Source organism: Daphnia magna, linkage group LG3 (assembly GCF_020631705.1).
Source record: "Daphnia magna isolate NIES linkage group LG3, ASM2063170v1.1, whole genome shotgun sequence".
In the NCBI taxonomy this organism is placed as follows: Eukaryota; Metazoa; Arthropoda; class Branchiopoda; order Diplostraca; family Daphniidae; genus Daphnia; species Daphnia magna.
The window spans coordinates 7,477,429-7,496,559 of NC_059184.1; the positions used below are offsets into that span (position 1 = coordinate 7,477,429).

At 44.3% G+C, this 19,131-nt stretch overlaps 2 pseudogenes; both read right to left on the minus strand.

Annotated features, from left to right (window-relative positions):
* Positions 1–7,717: 7,717 nt before the first annotated feature.
* On the minus strand, positions 7,718–10,492 carry LOC123466414 (annotated as a pseudogene).
* A 2,072-nt stretch (positions 10,493–12,564) lies between these two features.
* LOC116918644 lies at positions 12,565–13,767 on the minus strand (annotated as a pseudogene).
* Positions 13,768–19,131: the final 5,364 nt, after the last annotated feature.

Consider the following 19,131-nt stretch of genomic DNA (forward strand, 5'->3'; position numbering starts at 1 on the left):
AAAATAGTTCGACATGAGAGTGATGCCGGTAGACCGGTACCTTGGAATCAACATATCACGTGACCGCCAAAAGAAACAAATCTTTATCGACCAGACACACTACATTGAAGAGCTGCTCCGAACATTTAACATGTCCAACTGCCATCCGAAGCAGACTCCAGTAGAGCCTGGCACGCATCTAACAAAAGCAACAGGCCCATGGAGTCAAGAAGAAGAGGAAGAAATGGCCCGCACACCTTACCGTGAGGCAGTAGGCTCGCTAATGTTTCTCAACGTGATGACTCGCCCAGAGATAGCCTATGCTGTAGGACAGGTAGCTTAGCACTGCCAGAACCCGGGAAGACTACATTGGAAAGCAGTGCAGCGAATCCTAAGCTATTTGGCTGGGACACGACAGCATGGATTACTGTACGGGCCAAGGAACCATCTCAAAGCCTTCTCTGACGCTGACTACGCCGGTGATAGCGACTCTCGAAAATCCACCACTGGTTACGTTTTTCTTCTAAACGGGGCGGCCATCTCGTGGTCTAGTTAAAAGCAGAAGTGTACTGCCCAGTCAACTACAGAAGCCGAGTTTGTCGCGTCAAGTGAAGCCGGAAAAGAAGCAGTCTGGATTCTGCGAGGGTTAAAAGAACTGGAAGGTGATGTCCCAACTCCCATGGTGCTCTTCATGGATAACCAGAGTGCTATTCGGATCATTCGTAATCCGGAACTACACCAGAGAACCAAGCACATTGACGTGCGTTACCACTTCATCCGAGAACAACAAGAACAAGGAGTGATTGATGCAAGTAGGGATCATTTTGCCCCCCATGCAAGTATGTCAACACGAACGAACAGCTGGCGGACATTCTGACTAAACCATTAGCGGCTCCACGGTTCCAGCGACTACGTCAGGAGTTGGGGATTGTGGAAACACCAATATAAAAGTGCTGCGTTTGAGGGGAGGTGTTGGAAGTCAAACTACAGCATCTGTTATAATTGCTTACCCTTACCCTAATGCCGTCGGCAACTACTGTGTCCTCCACTCCTCTTCCTTGTCTTCCTTTACAAGGACGGTTATGTACAGGTGGGGCTTCTCACTTTTCAGTCTGCCTCTGTATATGATTGTAGTGCTTAGAGGAAGGAGAATACAAGTAAAGTAGAAATCAAACTGTAAGTACCTGTCTCAATCTCCTTCTGCATCAGTGAATCCTGGTATAGTGAAAACCGCTAACTCTAACACTTCTGTGGCCTTCACCCTAGGTCTCGGCCCACCTCGTGACATAGTCAATGGCGACGATTTTGTTAGTGTTTTTGCTTTTTGACAAAGGAAACGGACCTAAAATGTCCATTCCCAGTTCCTCAAACGGACGCTCACTTCGTTGAACCTCCATAAATCCGACAGGTCGCTGGTAGACCGGCTTGCGCGATTGGCACTCGCGGCACTTTCGCACAAAGACGTGGATATCCTCCCCCATGACTGGCCAGTAATGGCGGGCTTATATCTTGTGTAGGGTCCGCGTGAGTCCAAAGTGACAAGCAGTTATGTCGTGGTGGCAAGCGTGCATCACTTCCTCTCTGAAGGACTGGAGAACACACAGTCGCAAAAGTCCCATCTCATCTCTTTCGACCGAACAGTAGTCCATCCCTTAGACGATACTGGGGGTATTGTTTCTCCTCTTCTAATTCGGAAAATACGAGCTTCCACTCGGTTTCTTCGGCACACTGTATCGCATGTTTGCTCTCCGAATCGACGCTAAAGGCGGAAAATATACATTCTAACTCCTCGACTAGTTCTTGTGGTGCGTCCGTGGGGTAACGAGAGAGAGCTTCGGCGTCTGAATGCAATCTACCGTTCCCGTGCGCGATACGCAATAAAAATTCTTGGAGCTGGGGACTCTAACGGGCTAGGGGTCCTGCCAAGTCCTTTTTTGTCAACAACGAACATAGGTCGTGGTGGTCTGTTACCACTAGTTATAGTAGTCTCCATCCCCCAAACGTAACAGCGAAACTTTTTCACTGCCCACACCAAGGCCAAACACTCTTTTTCGGTTATCGAATAGTTGCTTTCACTCTTGGACAGGAGTCGACTCGCATAGGCTAGTGGCCTTTCCACACTGTCGACGCGTAGTAGCAGTACGGCTCCTAAGCCGTAATCACACGCGTCGGGGTGAATTTCAAAAGGCCTACTAAAATCGGGTTAGTCTAGGATTGCTGCTCGGGCCAAAGACTCCTTCAACGCAAGAAAAATTGCTTCCTTTCGAGCTTTCCACGGAAAACAACCTTCTTTTTTATAGAAGTCCGTCAGTGGCTTTGCTGACTGGGCGAGCTGAGGGATGAACCAACAGTAGTAAAAACATAACCCCACGAAGCTACGCACAAATTCAAAATTTTTGCAGAATTTGTTGAAAGCAGATGGGGTGAGAAAATTAACAAACCCGTCAATTTTATATCCCAGTCCACTGATTACATAACCGAGAGTCTTAATCTCACTGGCTCCAAACTGGCATTTGACTAGCTTTATCTTTAAACCCGCACTTCTTAGAGCGGTCAAAACTTGGCAGAATCGGATAAGATGTTCTTCCATTCCCACGGCGTAGATAATTATGTCATCTAGGTATAAGAGACATATAGTCCGCCTAAGACCAGCCAGAACTAAATCCATCATCCGTTGGAAGATCTCCGGGGCCAAGGCCAAACCAAACGGCATCACCAAGAACTGGTAAAGCCCGTCAGGAGTCACAAACGCAGTCTTCTCTTTGTCGGCCTCGTCGATGGATACTTGCCAGTACCCGCTTTCAAGGTCGATCATGTTAAATAAACAAGCACTTCCCATACGAGATAACGTTTCTTCTATCCTCTGCAGAAGGTACACGTCCTTTACCGAGATGGCGTTCAACCGGCGATAATCCACGCAAAATCGCCAACTTCCACCCTTTTTCTTTACCAATACCACTGGCGAGGCCCAGGGGCTGCTTGAGCGTTCGATCACACCCTTTTTTAGAATTTCTTCTACCTGCTCCTGGAGTATCGCTCTTTCTATCCACGTGGTTTTGTTGGGTGGCTGGTGCACTAGTGCAGCGGTCTCCGTATTAATGCGGTGCTCAGCCTTCTGGCACATCCCTAGCTCACCATCCCTCAACGTAAAGCAGGTGCTAAACTCTTCGAGCATGTCCACTAAGTTTTCAGCGTCGGTGGCAGGGAAGTCCACCAAGACTTGTTTTTTAAACACTTCGCGGCTACCACCCATTCGTACATTATCATGACGGCTGCACCTCCTTCTTCTACCCTCTTTGGCTGTGCCGCCTCTTCAATGGGTGCCACAAAGGAATCAATGATCTTCATCCGGCCTTACACAGTACCTTCCCGCAAATACGTTTGGCGATTGGCCAATTTATGTTGAGTACACGGTCTAGTAAGGGATCAGCTGATACTAGTACCTCTCCAGTCGTAACTCCCATAACCCGCAAGAGATGATCAGAGGGCTCGATCATCCGGCCACGATGGCCCTCGGAGGAAGCATTCTTCCTTTTTTGGTAACCACTTTCGGAAGCGAGCTGTCTCCTACTTCTTCATCCGCATCGCCAGCTAGACTCCCTAGAAGCAACTCGTGGGCGTTCTGTGTCATAATAAATTGGCAATTTCTTAAACTGGCTAAGGAAATCATTCCCCAACAAAAGCTCGATGCCTTTCATTTCGAGTACGATTACTCGCCCATTGGCTTTCTTTCCCTGGTGCTCAATTTCCAGCTCAATTACACATAACGAAGGAGCCTTCTGCCCATTTACCATCACTACAGACGGCCCGTTCCACTCCGATCGGCTCGCCTGTATTTTCCGCTAAAACTTCAGCGACGCCACTGACACCACGGCTCCGGTGTCGATCACGGCTCGGATGCTCATCTCCTGGCAGGTTACTATTTCAGTAATCAACCGCGAAGAATCTATAAGAAGAACCGCGAGTTCTTCGATTTCGTCCTGATCCATCGAGACCATCCCGACGCTCATTCAGTCATTTTCTCGGCTTTCGTGACCACCATCTCGTACGTCGTTCTTTCTCTCATGCTCCTAATCTCCTCGCCTATCGTTCCGCGACCCATATCTTCTATCATCCCTCCGTTTATCCCGTTGACATTGTCTTCTGTCTTCCTGCTGATTATTTTTCCCCCCATCCTGCCTGTGGGGTAAAGGCTCTTTCTTCTTGTCATTTCCTTTCCCCGCTTCACAATAGTGAGCGATATGGCCTTCTTTCCCGCACCTATGGAAGATCGGTTTCCCCTCAGACGTTCGCGATTCAAACGAGTTTGAGTTCTGCGGCGACCTCACTCCCTCACGCTTAACTGATGACGCTGAGGATTTGGATGCCCGCTTCAACTCAGCAATTTCAGCCTTTGATTCGAGAACTAACTCTCGCAATTTGTCTTTCGCCTTCTTCTTGTGTGTCGTACCACCCTTCGCAGCTCCCAAGACACTGATGGCCCAGTTGGGTCGAATGGCTAATTCCGAGGCTTCAGTATGAAGCTTTAGGGCTGCAAAAAACTATGCGGATGTTTTGGGACTAACAATCCAAATTTTCTCTAATAATGTGGGTTTTAACCCCCGAAAAAGATAATCTACCTTTGCCTCTTCGGACATCCTAGGATCTACCTTAAGACACAAGTGGATTACGTCATTAAAGTATTCTATCTCCGACTCCTCAGTCCCCTATTTTCGCTGTCGCAGCCTAGCATCTTAATAGAGACCATAGTGCTGCGATTGAAATTCCGTGAGGAATCTCATTCGCAACCCTGGTACCGCCGGGACAGCAGCTACTCCAGGTGACACTGCTACCGCTGGCGTATCCTACCAATCGCCGGGTTCTCCCGAGCAGAGAAACCACTTCCGTGCCGCTCCATCTAAATGCATTCCGAAATTTTCCGCCTTTTCGTTGGCCATTGCCCGCGCCATTGTACTTAGCGGTACTCTCGTAGCGCTCCAACCAATCGGCCGCCTCCTCCTCTTTTTTGCGAAGAAACTTGGAGGAGCATGGTGTTTTAACTGAGGCACCGGTGCCCGCTGGGCAATCGCTAACGGTGGCACGGGGAAAAGGAGCGCTAGTATTACTAGAAACCTCCGCTGCTCGACTCCTCCTCGTCACTCGAAGTCTCTACTGGTGAATCTTCCGATGACTCACTCGGGCCGCTCCCACCCTCGGAGCTTAAACTACCTAGGTATTCGCTGCGCTCTTCCCCTCTGAGGTTCTCGATTCCGACCAAATCTCGCGCAAATCTCCCACTGAAGGGATTTGGCGTTAAATGTTTCTTCTATTGCTATCTCAACTAAATCGCCTATACTGGCAGATTTACTGCCAAGAGGAAGTGGGCACGTCGACGCCCGCTTTCTTCCAGCTACTATCTCACAAGTTCCCGGCTCGACTACCGATTGTTCTCCTATCCCATTATCCCGGGGTTTGTGTTGCGACCACCACCTTTGGTAGTTACACACCACCTGGGTCTGTGCACCTGCTCTTTCGACCGGGTTCAGGGATTCTGCTCCGCGGCTCGAAACTAAACGGCCGACCACGGGTGTCTGAGTCCCTGCGTCTACGCAATATCCCGTTGGGATCTTCGGCTTTAACCCTAATTCACTCCCCTGCTCTTCATGCGCCCTTACTCCCCTTTTGTTTGACGCTTTGATCCCCTTCCATCCCCCATCCGCTTACTTTACCTAAGTTGACCCAAATTCATCTACCCCCTAAACCGAAATCCTACGACTCTCCGGTCTCAACGTACCCCCGTACGCCTAATTTAACCGACGCAGAGCAAGGTCTCCCCCGGGCAGTGAAGGAAAACAGAGGGACAGGAAGTTTGGCTGGGACTGTAGTCCTATGCCCAAGCAATTTAAGGTAACCGTACCCGCTGGTAACACTTCCCAAGGATCTCTAAACAGTACCCGCCTCCTAGTCCCTTACTCCACTATTACATCCATGGACAACCCAATAACCCGTTAGGTCTTGCCTTGCTCTAGCAGGTAGGTGTATCCTGCACCTCTGTTTATTAGGGGATTCTGGTCTTAACACAGCCAAACTACACAAATGCACAAACTAAGAGTGAACACTGTTAGGGTTAGGGAAATGGGTTACACTAAGCACCAGGTGTCTGCGCACTTCCATCCATCCCGGGGCTGCTCCTTGCATTTCCCTCTTCCAACGACGTTCTTCCTCTCATGTTTTCGTGTATACGGGTAGCAGGTCCTCTTCGTCACGGATTCGATCGAGATTCTCATGACCGAGATAGATCATCGGCGTCCCCATGGTATCGTCCACTTTTATAAACAATCTAGGGCTGATAGTTCTGTATGGACAATGCACAACGGGCTTATCTACCAGCCAAATCCTTTTTCGTTGTTAACGAACAAAGAGCGTGGTGGTCCGTCACCACTTTCCCCAAATAATGCTTTGAAACTTCTTTACCACCCATAACAGGGCGAAGCACTCTTTCTCCGAAATGGAATAGTTCTGTTCCGCTCGGAATAATAGCCTGCTGGTAAAGCAATCGGCTGTTCCCCTTGTTCCCCTGTGCATCCACTGCATGACGTCCTCCCCGTCTCTCTCCCCGAAGGTGGGTGGTGATTGGGTTTTGATTACGCGTACCTTGTGCCCGCTTGCTGTTGCGTTGTTGCCTGTGGCTGCCCGTTCTTCCTCCCTCCGTCCGTCCGTCCGTCCCCCCTGGATACAGCTGCTGGTATTCGAGGATCTTGTTCTAAAATCTGTGAAATTCCACTCCGGCTGCACCTCTCCGTGTTCACCCGATCCTTCTTCCTCTTCAGCGTCCTCTCACCGTTCAGTTTCCTCTTCACTGAACGTGAAATGATACGTCTGCCAAATGGCAGCTCTGACCCCGGAAATGTGAGAGCCGTGAAAAACTTCCCCACACCACCAACCACAGCAAGCCGAGCGGAAAAAGTCAAGTTCATCAAAAGCTTTCTCGGGCTATGCTCATACTACATGAGACACATACTAGGATTTGCCGAGGCAACAAACCCCTGTTTGACCTAACCAGAGAAATTTCGCTGTTCATCTGGACGCCAACACACCAAGAGCGCTTTGACAAGCTGAAACAGATGTTAGCAGACGCAGCCACACTAGCATACCCGGATCCGACGGCCGAATTCGAAATACACCTAGACGCCTGCGGCTACGGCGTCGGAGCGGTCCTACTCCAAAAACAGGATGGTGCGGAGAGACCCCTGGCATTCCCAAGACGTTTGATGTCACGCAGTGAGCAGAACTACTCCAAAACGGAGAAAGAGTGCCTGGCTCTCATTTGGGCGATCAAGAAATTCCGACAGTTCATCTTCGGATGCCCAATAAAATTCGTCACAGACCACCACGCACTATGGGGTGTCGGTAAAGTGCAGGGTGCAGGTGCAGGTTGGACGGGGGGTAAAGTGCGGAACCCGGAGTGCAGGGGCCCTGCACTTTCCTTAACCGAGCGGCCCCCTTGGTAAAATGCAGGTTTGGAATTCAACACCAAAATGCAGGTTAGGAATTATTTAGGTTCTACACTCTGTTGCGCGCTGAATCGCGATGAAATGAAATTCAACACAACGAGAGATTAAAACAATAACTTGATTGTATTTTCGGGTTAACATCTTAGTAGGCACTAGGCAGTTGATTGGAAATTATAATAAACTAAAAAATTAATTTTTCTGAAAAGTTGAGCAAGTCCAATCCACTTTAGTAGACTTAAGGGCCTTCAATAATTTTTCTGACAAGTTGAGCAAATCCAATCCACTTTAGTAGACTTAAAAGCCTTCTTTGAATATTTTTTCACATCCATCATGAAACGAGAGTTTGCATGTCTTACAAACAACGAGCAACTTTTACTTTTTTACGACACAGTCTGGATCGAACCAGGGCATCTGACATTTGCAAAATAAATCAAATGATACGATTTTTTTAGGCCTCCAATTTTTGCATGAAATGGTGGACTTTAACACGGGGAAGGGCTCCATTTTTTTTAACAAGAGGCACTCTCTGAGATGATCGCGCATACGGGCAGTGTCTAATCGCATTTCAGATGGATTCAAATTAAAAGCAAGGGCAGTAGAAAATGCGATTGAATATACCCCACAATTTAATCCATATTTTTGCACTTGACATGGCATAAGAGATATAGTTAGCTTTCCGATTGGTGTCTTGCATAGTTGAGCGATGCAATACACAACGTGAGGATGAGGCTCAGTTGTATCGAGACTATCGTAAAGCAACACGTTATTCGGGTTGATTCTGAAACCTTGAGCAGCCATCACCCAATGGTTATTATGTATGTTTATAATCTGAATCCATTTTTGTGAATCAGCTCGATCGAATTGTAAAATGGCTCCCCACTGAGAGCTGATTAGGGCGCCAATATCCGGAAACTTTTGTCTGAGTAATCCCATCGCCCCATTGATGCTTAAATCAGTAAGCCAGTTATTAGGACCAACTTCATTAGGAATGTCATTGGATAAGATAAGCATTCCGACCCGCTTGTCATTGTTTTTTGTTCTCTTGTTTTTTTTTTTGGGGGGAGCTGGTTTCGTCAGATCTTCTACCTCCACAGGCCTTTTGTTTTTAGAGTTGCTTAGTTTAATAGAGGTGCTTTCTTCGGAAATATCTTCATCTTTTTTAGTAGGAACGTTGGATATAGGATCGTCGGGTCCTGCAATAGAGGTGCTTTCTTCGGAAATACGTTGATCTTCATCTGTTTTAGTAGGAACGTTGGATACAGGATCGTCGGGTCCTGCAATAGAGGTGCTTTCTTCGGAAATACGTTGATCTTCATCTGTTTTAGTAGGAACGTTGGATATAGGATCGTCGGTCTTCTCACTCGTTTTCTAGTTGAAAGTGTTCACGTTACCAATAGATCAAAACTGAATGAGTTGTAATTATAAAGATATCCTACTTCTTCACAAGGAACAACATTCTCATTGTCTTTAGTCGATATTCAAGGTGGTTTGCATGAATTGGTATTGCTGGGTTCAGGTTGATACTTTTTAAAAACGTCGATCAGTCTCTTAATTGTAATGTAGGGTGGTTCACTGATATCGAGGCTTTCGAGTTCGTCGGTAAAATCATCCATTAGCGAATTGAACTCCGAAGATAATCGATAGTTTAACCTCACTTTGAGGTAGCTCTGTTCAATTGTTTTTTGAATTTTTGCGTCCCCAATTCCTGTTAACTTCTTACGGCAAGCTGAAAGTAACTAAAATCCCACAAAAAGAAGAGGTAAAATTTTTGGAGAGTAACAGGTAATTAAATGGAGTTGACATGCCTTTACAAACTGCGCAGTATACTTCTGGGTCGATCCGTTATCTTTTGCACTGCCAGCGTCATCTTTTGATTTTCGATCAACATCGGCATACCTTGGCTGCTTGCGACCAGATAATTTATCTGCATTCTGTCGGTTTCGCTTTAACAATAGCGTTGCATTTGGTTTTTTAGTTTTTCTGTTATGAAATCCTATCGGCAGTTGCGCTGCTAAAATATGCGCACATATCCTTGTCGGGTTGCAAGAGCATTTCCCAATCGGGAAAAGCCGAACCAACCGTGGTTCTGTAACAGCGTGGATCGTAAATGTTTGCCTTGAAGTATTGAGTTCAAGTCTATTTCCTTCAATGAATGCGACTGCTCGCTCATAACAAGACTGCAGAACTGTCTTGTTATTAGGAAGCTCAACTTTTTCCGATGCTGCTGGTTGAGAGTCCTGGCACTGAATGTCAAACACAGAAAAAAGGTAGCACAGTGTGGATGAATAGAAATTTGATAGGATCTATTTTCAGAAAGTTGGGTTATTAGCCTACCATTTTTTCAGCTTTCTTGACAGCATCTTTAACATCCCTCATAATTTGATCCACCGTTTTAATCTCGTTTAGTTGCGGACTCTCTTTTTCCAAGTTGTAAGTCCCTGTTAAATGATCACACAAGGTATGTTCACCTCCGATATTTTATCTAGAAAAAATAAAAAACAATTAGCTAAAAATATATATAAAAGTGCAAATAGCGGATATACCTCGAACGCATTATCTGAGTATCGTATGAATGGAACAAACGATAGAGAATCAAGATCATAACGTCAATTGCTGATTCTTTCCAATCGGTGAACTCTTTCATGACTCGGTTAAACGACTCTGATCGGTTAGTTGTAACTGAATCCACCCCATATTTAGAAAATGTCAGCGACCAATTCGATCGATCTCAGGGTGGATATTGTCGTAGAAGTAGGCATAGAAGGACTGAAAGCAATTACAATTTAATTGACAACTACTGTTTAACATGATCATGTTGGTGAACTATTTCAATTTTTATCAGGTTACTCACCTTGTCCCAAGTAACTGACATGCTCAATAATAATTCCATATACTCTTCCTTAGAGGATGCCCTAATTAAGGTGTAGATGTCGTCAATGTATTTTTGTTGCTGCTTCCGTTTTCCAATGTTAATCAAAGCCAGTTTTCGACGACAGTCGGATATAACTTGATTCCAGCATCGATATGCATCAACATTAGGAAAATGTTCCTTGAGGGCATTTACAATCGCAGTTTCGTCGTCAGTAACAAAGAAAATCTTTTCTGGAGTTTTTAGTTCGGGAATCAACTTCGCTACTTCTCGGAAGAAAACATCGTGGCAATCCTGCAGTTTGCGTTCGTGTAGCATGTAAATGACTGGGATGAGGGGTTTTTCTTCAAATCGGTCTCGACAAAAATCAGAACAGTGCAGTAAAAATCTTCTAGTTTAAATGTCGTATCAACGGTTAGCATTTGATTTGGTAAATCTTTTCTCCCCAAAATTGCACGTAATTTAGTGAGCAAAGCGTCATTGCAACCAAAAACAACCACGTTAGGAAACAGCCGATAATACGTTATAAATTCCTTTACTTCAGCTTTCAAGTCAATGATGTTGTAAAACGCGTCATGACAAAAGCGATCACTTCTTCTTTGATTCTTTTTTATGTTGCTAACTTGTTCTATATCACATGGAGCGTCGACTAAATGTCGGATTAGATCTTTTGGCCCCTCAGTAAGCAGTTTTCTAAAGATCGTGCTAGAAGCTCCATTTTTCTTCCGTATTTCATCAAATAAATCAGGATTGGTACAAACGTACAGCGTCGTTAGTTTTGCCTTCCATTTCGAGTTGCCGTGTGGAAACTGAGTCACAGCAGTATCGTCTCCGCAATAACGGATAAATTTTCTAGATGGAATGTTCGGATGACAATACACTGACCGAGTAAAGTCACTGGTCGTTGAATACTTTCCATGTTTCTTCGGCCCAGTTATTAACAGAAAATACGTTGCCAGTATTCCGGAATTGAAGGTATGACATCCGTTGTTTCGCCAACGATATCCATCAGCCCTCCATCCATCTACACATATCATATATAATAGGATATATAAATAGGAGAATCATGTTTACAAAATTAAACCATTTAATTGCTAGTTCACGTGGTGTGTAGAATTGCTTAAATGGTGTCTTAAGAAACCACAAATAAAAAAAGGCCTGTTCACACCGGACACAAGCTACAATAAGAGTCCATGCTGATGCAAACGTAAATTGGAAGCTTATTTCAAGAGTGAACCAGGGTAAAGATCAAAGAGCTCTTACCACCTCCGTCGAACAAGTATGAATGCCCACCCTTGGGATTGATAGGCTGAATCGAAATTGCATTAGCTTTGTTGAAGATGTCCAATGTAGGTATAAAAGTCTTGTTTGCACGGTCCTCGGTAACAGAATCATCATCACTTTGATCACTATCACTGGCTTCCTTCTTCGACATAACGTCAACCTGTCGCTCTACTGGGCAAGAACTAACTAAACTACTTAAAGTGTCGATTACTCTAGTGGGAGGCCTCTGGGGAAATATAAGGACGCTACTGGTCAATTCAGGAGGAATGAAAAGGAGGGGAGCGTAAGAAGTGTCTGGGGATTCAATTGTTTTGTTTAAAACGGCGTAAAAATAGACATTAAAAAAACCTTTAAATCATGAAATGCGATTTATATTTTAACAAAGTAACAATTTGATACAATTAAGGATTCAACGAAACAGTATTATAAATGTTAAAAAGCACTTTAACACATTACGACTGACGGAATGATTTGGCTGCTGAAAGAAGGCACGTCCAGGCCCGTCCCAGCTGGCTGCTAGCCGCTGCAGGAAGTGACGATCATGAACTTTAAGTAAATAAAAATAAAAAAAACGAAGTTTCAATGTAATTAAATTATTACACAACCAGTTATTAAGACAATAAACCTAACCTGCACTTTCTGTGAGCAGCATATGGACCTGCATTTTACCCACCTACCTGCACTTCGCACCCTGCACTCCGGGTTCCGCACTTTACCCCCCGTCCAACCTGCACCTGCACCCTGCACTTTACCGACACCCCGCACTATGCTGTCTCCAATCTCAGGACGCTGTTGCATCCGTTACACGTTATTCTACCCGGCTGAAGGCTATTGATCTAGCCGTTAAATCCCCTTTTTTACTTCCTGATCGTTTCGATCAGCTAAACTAAGGTCTGATTAGTAGTTACGTGATACTACTTTTGAGGAGGAGTTGACCCTTCATTCAGTTTCATCTGGGCTGGTGGCCTGTTCATGGAGTTGTAAGCGATGTTCCAGAGCTTGTATCTGGTCTTCTATTTTTTTTGGGCGGCTGGCTGTTTTAGTACGGTCAGCTGCGATGGCGATTCCGGCTCCTAACATGCATAATATCAGGATGCTATCCACACCCACTGGTAGCGGGGACAATTCTGCGTGTCGTCTATGTTGTGTCTGGCGTGTTCTAGGTCAGACAGCCCGTCCATTTGGTGTACCATGCCGGTTATGAAATCTCGCAGAAGGTTGTTTGTGGAGCCTGTGCGCGATCCAGTCTGCTGAATCAATATATCGTCTTTTGTGGTGATCAGTGGTCGTTGTGGTGGTCGTCTAGGTGCCTTTAGGTCGGCGAGGTGTGGAGTGGTCCTTGTAATCCATTGTTGGTGGGTATCCTTTCTGAAACTGGCCTGGAAGATCCAGTCGTCTGATTGTGCTGTACAGGACATGAATATCTCGAAGATGGATATCACGGGAAGGTCTAGTGTTTATGACTGCGGTCCTGTGGTCTGTCGTAGACATGTTACGACAAGGCGGGTCGTGTTGGTTGCTGACAGGCCCCAACGGCGGTGTCCGAGGTAAATGGCATCTTGTCCCGTCCACGGGGACACTAACACGGTGCAGTCATCTTGTATCCCGTGGTTGTCGGCTAGGAATATCACGACGCTGCATGTCCCCTTGTTGTTTTTTCGGCTTACTGCTCTACTGATAGGGCAGATTGATTTTTTCGTCGGGTGAAATGGTCCAACCATTTCAGTTGAAAGTTCAATGAATGTCTGTTGGGCTGGTGATGTTGCGAGATACTGTGGGAGGCCCGGTTGGTGATAGAGGGTAAGTGCTCTGGTGAATTCGAAGATGGGGATGTGAATGAAGAGTCTGATGCCGTTTTCGATAGCTGCCGCTGTCACCGCGGTTTCTTGGTAAGATTTCCTCATGTCTCCTGCCTGTGTTGCAGGTGTTAGGGACCAGCCGGTTGATAGTTTTGTCTTTATTTCTGAGATGACTGTTTACATTTGTGCTGGAGAAAATAGGGCGGAGGAGATTTTTTCCATAGCGGTTGCTTGCTAGACCTCTGCTCAGTCTCTCAACTAGTTGTTGTAGCCACTCTAAGGTGATGTCTACCGCTCTGAATGCGTTGTCTTTCTTATCTCGGGATTTCCAATCCCACTCCATCTCAAGAGCAAGATTGTCAATTGTCCTTTTTTGCGTTGTTGGTTGTCTGGTGGATGTCTGTGGCGACTACCCCGTGCGTTCTAGTTGACTCTGATCTGCGAATCCGCTGTTTCGTCCTTTGTGATCTTCGATTTTGCTGCTGTGCCTCTGTGCTGCTTTTGCGTTGGTTTCTGCGCTCGCTGCTGCTCCTTGGTTGTTGGGGGGCTGTCTCTTGCCAGCCTGGCTGTTGAAACCTCACTTGCGCCTTGGGCTGTCTTCGGCTGTGGTTCTAATGTCTACCTTTTCTTCTTCTTCGCCTCTGTTCGGTATCTTGTTTCTTCTTGCCACCATTGGTAACGGTGGTGACGCTACGATACCTTGTACTCGCTTGCTGCTCCCATTCTCCTATCCACTCATTCACTTCCATCCCTCTTTTCCTTACTTTCTTTCACTGGGTTCCTTCTATTTAATCAGGAAGTCACGTCCGTAACCTTATGTCTCAGCAATTTAAGGTGCGAGACCGGTTGAGTTTCTCGCAAAGGTTTCTAAACACGACGCGCCTCTTCCTGACCAATTAGACAAGCCCGGGATGTTTTTCAGATAGAAGTTTGTTTTGGCTTACCGTTTGAATCTCCACCATGTAACGAGGGTGTGAGAGTAGACTGTGTATTTGCGTACGACTTGCAGAAAGGGATTACAGAGACTGCCCCGAGTGGTTCGATTTGGATTCTCTTTATACCATCTCGGCGGAACTACCCGATACTTTAATGTATTGCCCTTTGTTTGAGCTCTTGTCTACAGGACGCTGTTGCTTCCATTTTACATGTTATTCTACCCGGCTAAAGGCTATTGATCTAGCCGTTACAATATATTAGGGAAACTCTGACGGCATACGTCTGTTTGTACAGAATACCAGCCGGTTCGTATAACTTGGTCACTTACCACGTGACAATATAAATTAAATCACCATGAAAGTGATCAAGAAAGGATTCCTTTATGGAAGCATAGTCACCTGGATGTTCTTTTAAAATGACTTGGAAAACAGAAAAAGCTCTATCAGTAAATTTTGCACGTAACATCTGAGTTGTTTTTTCGTTTGACCATCAAGATCAATCTACTATACTCTCAAAAGATTCCAGCTAAGAGTCAAAATGGGTAATCCAACTTCCAGAGAAAGAAAAAAGTAATTGCAAACTAGAAAAGGTTTGCTGATTGTTTGGAAATTGTCCAATTCTTTGACAATGGCTGCTCTGGTGGGGGAAAGAGAGAAGGCCATTTTGCTATTTGGATTGGGTAATTTGTAGGTTAAAGCTATTTTTTGCGGAATTTTAGCGAGTTCCGGAAAGCTAACTAGAATTGTTCCAGATCCCCCAAAATTGTTTGTGGCTGATGCGATTGTTGATCCAAGAGAAGGTGTCGTCGATGTGGGTACCGATTGAGTTAAGGACAGATATGCCGACAGTGTCTGTGTAGCGATGACCTTGGACGCCGTTTGGGTTTTGACAGCGGCGGCGATAAGTTCAGTGACGCTGTTCGCTGGTCCTCTCGGCTTGTTGTATTCAATGGTAACAACTGTCTCAAGTTTGTTTTGGCTTGGGTGAGTGGTTGTTTGATCTCCTTCATCAACTGCACATTGCTTGGTCTGATCACACCTGGGAAATTGTCCATTTTTGTTAGAAGTGAATCTATCTCCGGGATCAATGGTTCGAACAGCGTAAGTAACTATAGGTTTTTTCGGTATAGGACCAGGCTATGAATTTCCGCCAAAAACGTTTGTTGGTGGGTTAGTAATAGATGTTCCAAATGGGAGGAGAAATCTTTGCTTCCAAAATAAATTGGGAGGTAGGTTGTTTTAAGTATTTTCCCACAATCGGCACATTCGGGAGTATCGCTCAACATCTCTTGTTTGTCAGTTGCGTGAGTTTCCTTAAGACGGTGATGTTGTAAATCTCTCCGAGTAGGAAGGTCAGAAATGTCTCACATATGACTTGAAAATTGCCGTCAGTTCGGACGCCTGCTGTTCCGTTTTCTTCGTGTTCTTCGACAGTATGGTGAGTTTAACTTCTATAATCGCCGTCAAGTATTTCAGAAGAGACGTTGGATTCTTCCACTCGGTTATCTGAGAGGTGTCTTGATAAAGATTCGTCAATCGGATGTCCTGTAGTAACCAGATTAGCTAAATCGGATCGTTCGACTGGAAATCCGCTTTTCTCTCATTCAGACACCTGATGGCTAGTAGGGGAGACCGGGGCGAACCGAACATTTTTTTATGTCTGCCGTATATCTTATGATTTCGTATAAAATAGATAAATTTTAATATTTTTGTTTGTTCTGTATTGTTTAGCTACATCTTGGCTACCCACTGATTTTTTTAAAATGTTTATAATGAAAACTAAACGAGATATGAAAGAAAATATAACTAAGCTTTTCTTTCACTCGACCTGCAGTCGACCGAAAAAAGACGGTTAAATGGAACAGACCACGGTGTAAAATGAAATGCCATTTTTCTCAGCAACGGATGAATAACATCTGTTGAAAAAATTATAGGAAAATAGGCAATTCATTTCTCTTCAAGAATATTACAATGTTTGCGAAAAAAAAGTAAATCATTCTTGAGTAATTATTGTTTGAAAGTGAGACTATATTTTCTTTATTTTTTTTACTGTATTCTGGTTTTCCTTACAAAACCCCGCCTATTTCCGTTAGTCATTTGTTTTTGCCACTATCCCGCCCCTTCCATTCAAGAAAGAAGGAGGGCAAAGATTTCAATGTATCCAAATTTATGGCGTTTGCTTCTTGTTACTGAATTTCTGCATTTTCTGTTTCTGTTACATTCTTTCGGCTGTTCTGAAGCTCTGAAATACTATTTGTGTTTTCACATCATTATATAGGTGAATATATTGGTGCCAAACATTTACAAGTTCGCCTCTTAGTCTTTCAAAAAGAAGGTTCCCCAGTCAAAAATCATTGATGCTGTCAACAAATTGAAAAAAATGAAGCAAAGGGCATTCGAGGGACTGCAATATTTCTGTACTATAATTGTACAATATTTCTGCCACTACGCTCTTCAATCATTATTATAAAACGAAACATCTTGGAATGCTTCCTGCAACCTTTGTTCCCCCTATCTATCACAAAACAGTTGTGAATGATGAACAAGAAGAAGAACTCGTCTGTTATCTGAAATACTCTGCTCAGCGCAATCATGGACTAAGTCCAATTGAAATTCGTCGTCTTGTTTACACCTTTGCTCAAGCAAACAATTTGAAGTGCCCAGAGAGCTGGGCGAAAAACGAATGTGCTGTACCAGACTGATACACAGGCTTTATGAAGAGACATCAGAGATTATCGTTAAGGCAGCCACAGGCAACTAGCCAAGAACGGGCTGCTGGATGCAACTATGTCGATTTCAACAACAGTTTCAGCAATAATGGCTGACAAAAGATTTCCTGCACCCGAATGTTCAATGGTGATGAAACAAGTACTCAAAAAGTTCTTTCACTTATAAAAGTTGTAGCTAAACGGGGAGTAAAACAAGTGAGACTTTTTTCGCTTTTGGAATTATTTCACTTTTCTTTGATCGCCAAAGTAACATTTTGTTTCTGTTTATAAGGGTAATGCAATCTATTTCTGTTGAAAGACAACAGAAAGTTACGATGCTTGCATTTTGCAATGCTGCAGGTGGCTACATACCACCAATTTCCCCTGAAAAAAAGAAAATCCAAAAAGTTTAAGCGGTTGCATTGAAGATAGCTTGGGTTTGTTTAACGGCAGCGGTTGGATGGACGGTGGGAATTTTCCTAAATCGATGCAGCACTTTCAAAAGCATGTGAAAAGTTGTGAATCTGATCCAGTTTTGTTCATGGTTGACAACTATGCAAGTCATTTGTATTACACTGAAGTGAAGTACTGCAATGAAAACTACATAATAGTGCTAACATTCCCTCCACACTGCTCTCACGTACTTCAACCAGAAGACGTTGGAATATATGGCCCATTCAAGAATTACTTTGCTGCTGAACAACAAGAATGGTTGAGAACCTATCCAGGTCAACGGATCACTATTCATCACATTGCTGAGCTCTCTAGAAAGCCTTTTTTTTAGAGCTTTCAGTCCTATCAATATTGTTTCATCATTCGAAAAGACGGACATATATCCATTTAATATATCCATTATTAGAAGCGAAAATCCGATTTTCAGAAATCTGGCAACGCATGCGTTTTGTAGTCGTTTTCCGTTTACATGGCAAAGGCCATAAGAAATTTAAGTGTCTTTAACAAAATATACGTAACTCGTTCAATTCGCAATATTTCTTCACCAGAATTCCACAGTGCTCTAGGTAAGATATCGGTCGTTAATTTGATGTATAGTTTACTCGGACTAAAAAATTATTAAGGGCTGAAAATTTAAATACAAAACTTTGTTTTGGTTTTCTGCAGGCGATTCTCGGCATGGCCGAATTGGACGATAGCCTAGACCAAGTTCCTTTTAAGTTTTCTGCTTATTCATTAGACCAAACTGCTGATCAAAAGAAAAGTTACACCTCAAAGCTTCAACGCAATGGCGTGAATGACTGCCCATGGGGCATTGACGAGAAATACTTTATTGTTGGTGATCAAGATCTTCGCCAACTACAGAGAAGTTTACCCAACATAGCCAAATACGACCTAATTGATTACCTTTATGTAACAAAAAGTCGACATGATGGCAACAGAACTGAGAATTTGAAGAGTATGCCAAGCTACAAGAAGTTTCAAGATGGATATGTTGTGTACAAGGCCTTGCATAAACTGAAGGATGGCAAGGGAATCGTTTTGGGCAAAGTATGGTCTGCTATATCCTTATTCTCTACATTATTTTTTCATCTGCTTATTGATATATATGTGCATCTTTTTGTAATTTAGGTGATGCGTTCCATGTTATGCACCACAATAGTTTTCTATCAACTTAGTTTCTTAAGTTTGTAGTTTAACTCAGTTACCTGCCCGCTCACTTTTTATATGCCCACATACTAATGTAGTAACTTTTCTGCGAGCCAAGACTAATACTAGGTCACTAGGGTCGTACACCGGTGTGGCACTGACTCTGGCATCGTATTGCGTCTTCTGGCGCTGCTGTACCATTTCCAATCGGTCCTTCACGTCCTCACTTAGATCCATCATCGCCTCCATCAGGTCTTCCGCGTCAATGAGTTTGTTAGTGCCCGTCGCCACTAACAAATCTGCTGGGATCACTGCTTCCCTCCCATACACCAACTTAAACGGTGTGAGGCTAGTACTCTCCTGCCGCGTGAATTTGTAGAAAAACATATCAAATCCGAAGAATTCATCCCAGTCCTTGTGGCTCTCATCAACATTTATCGCTAACATTATTGCTAGCGTCTG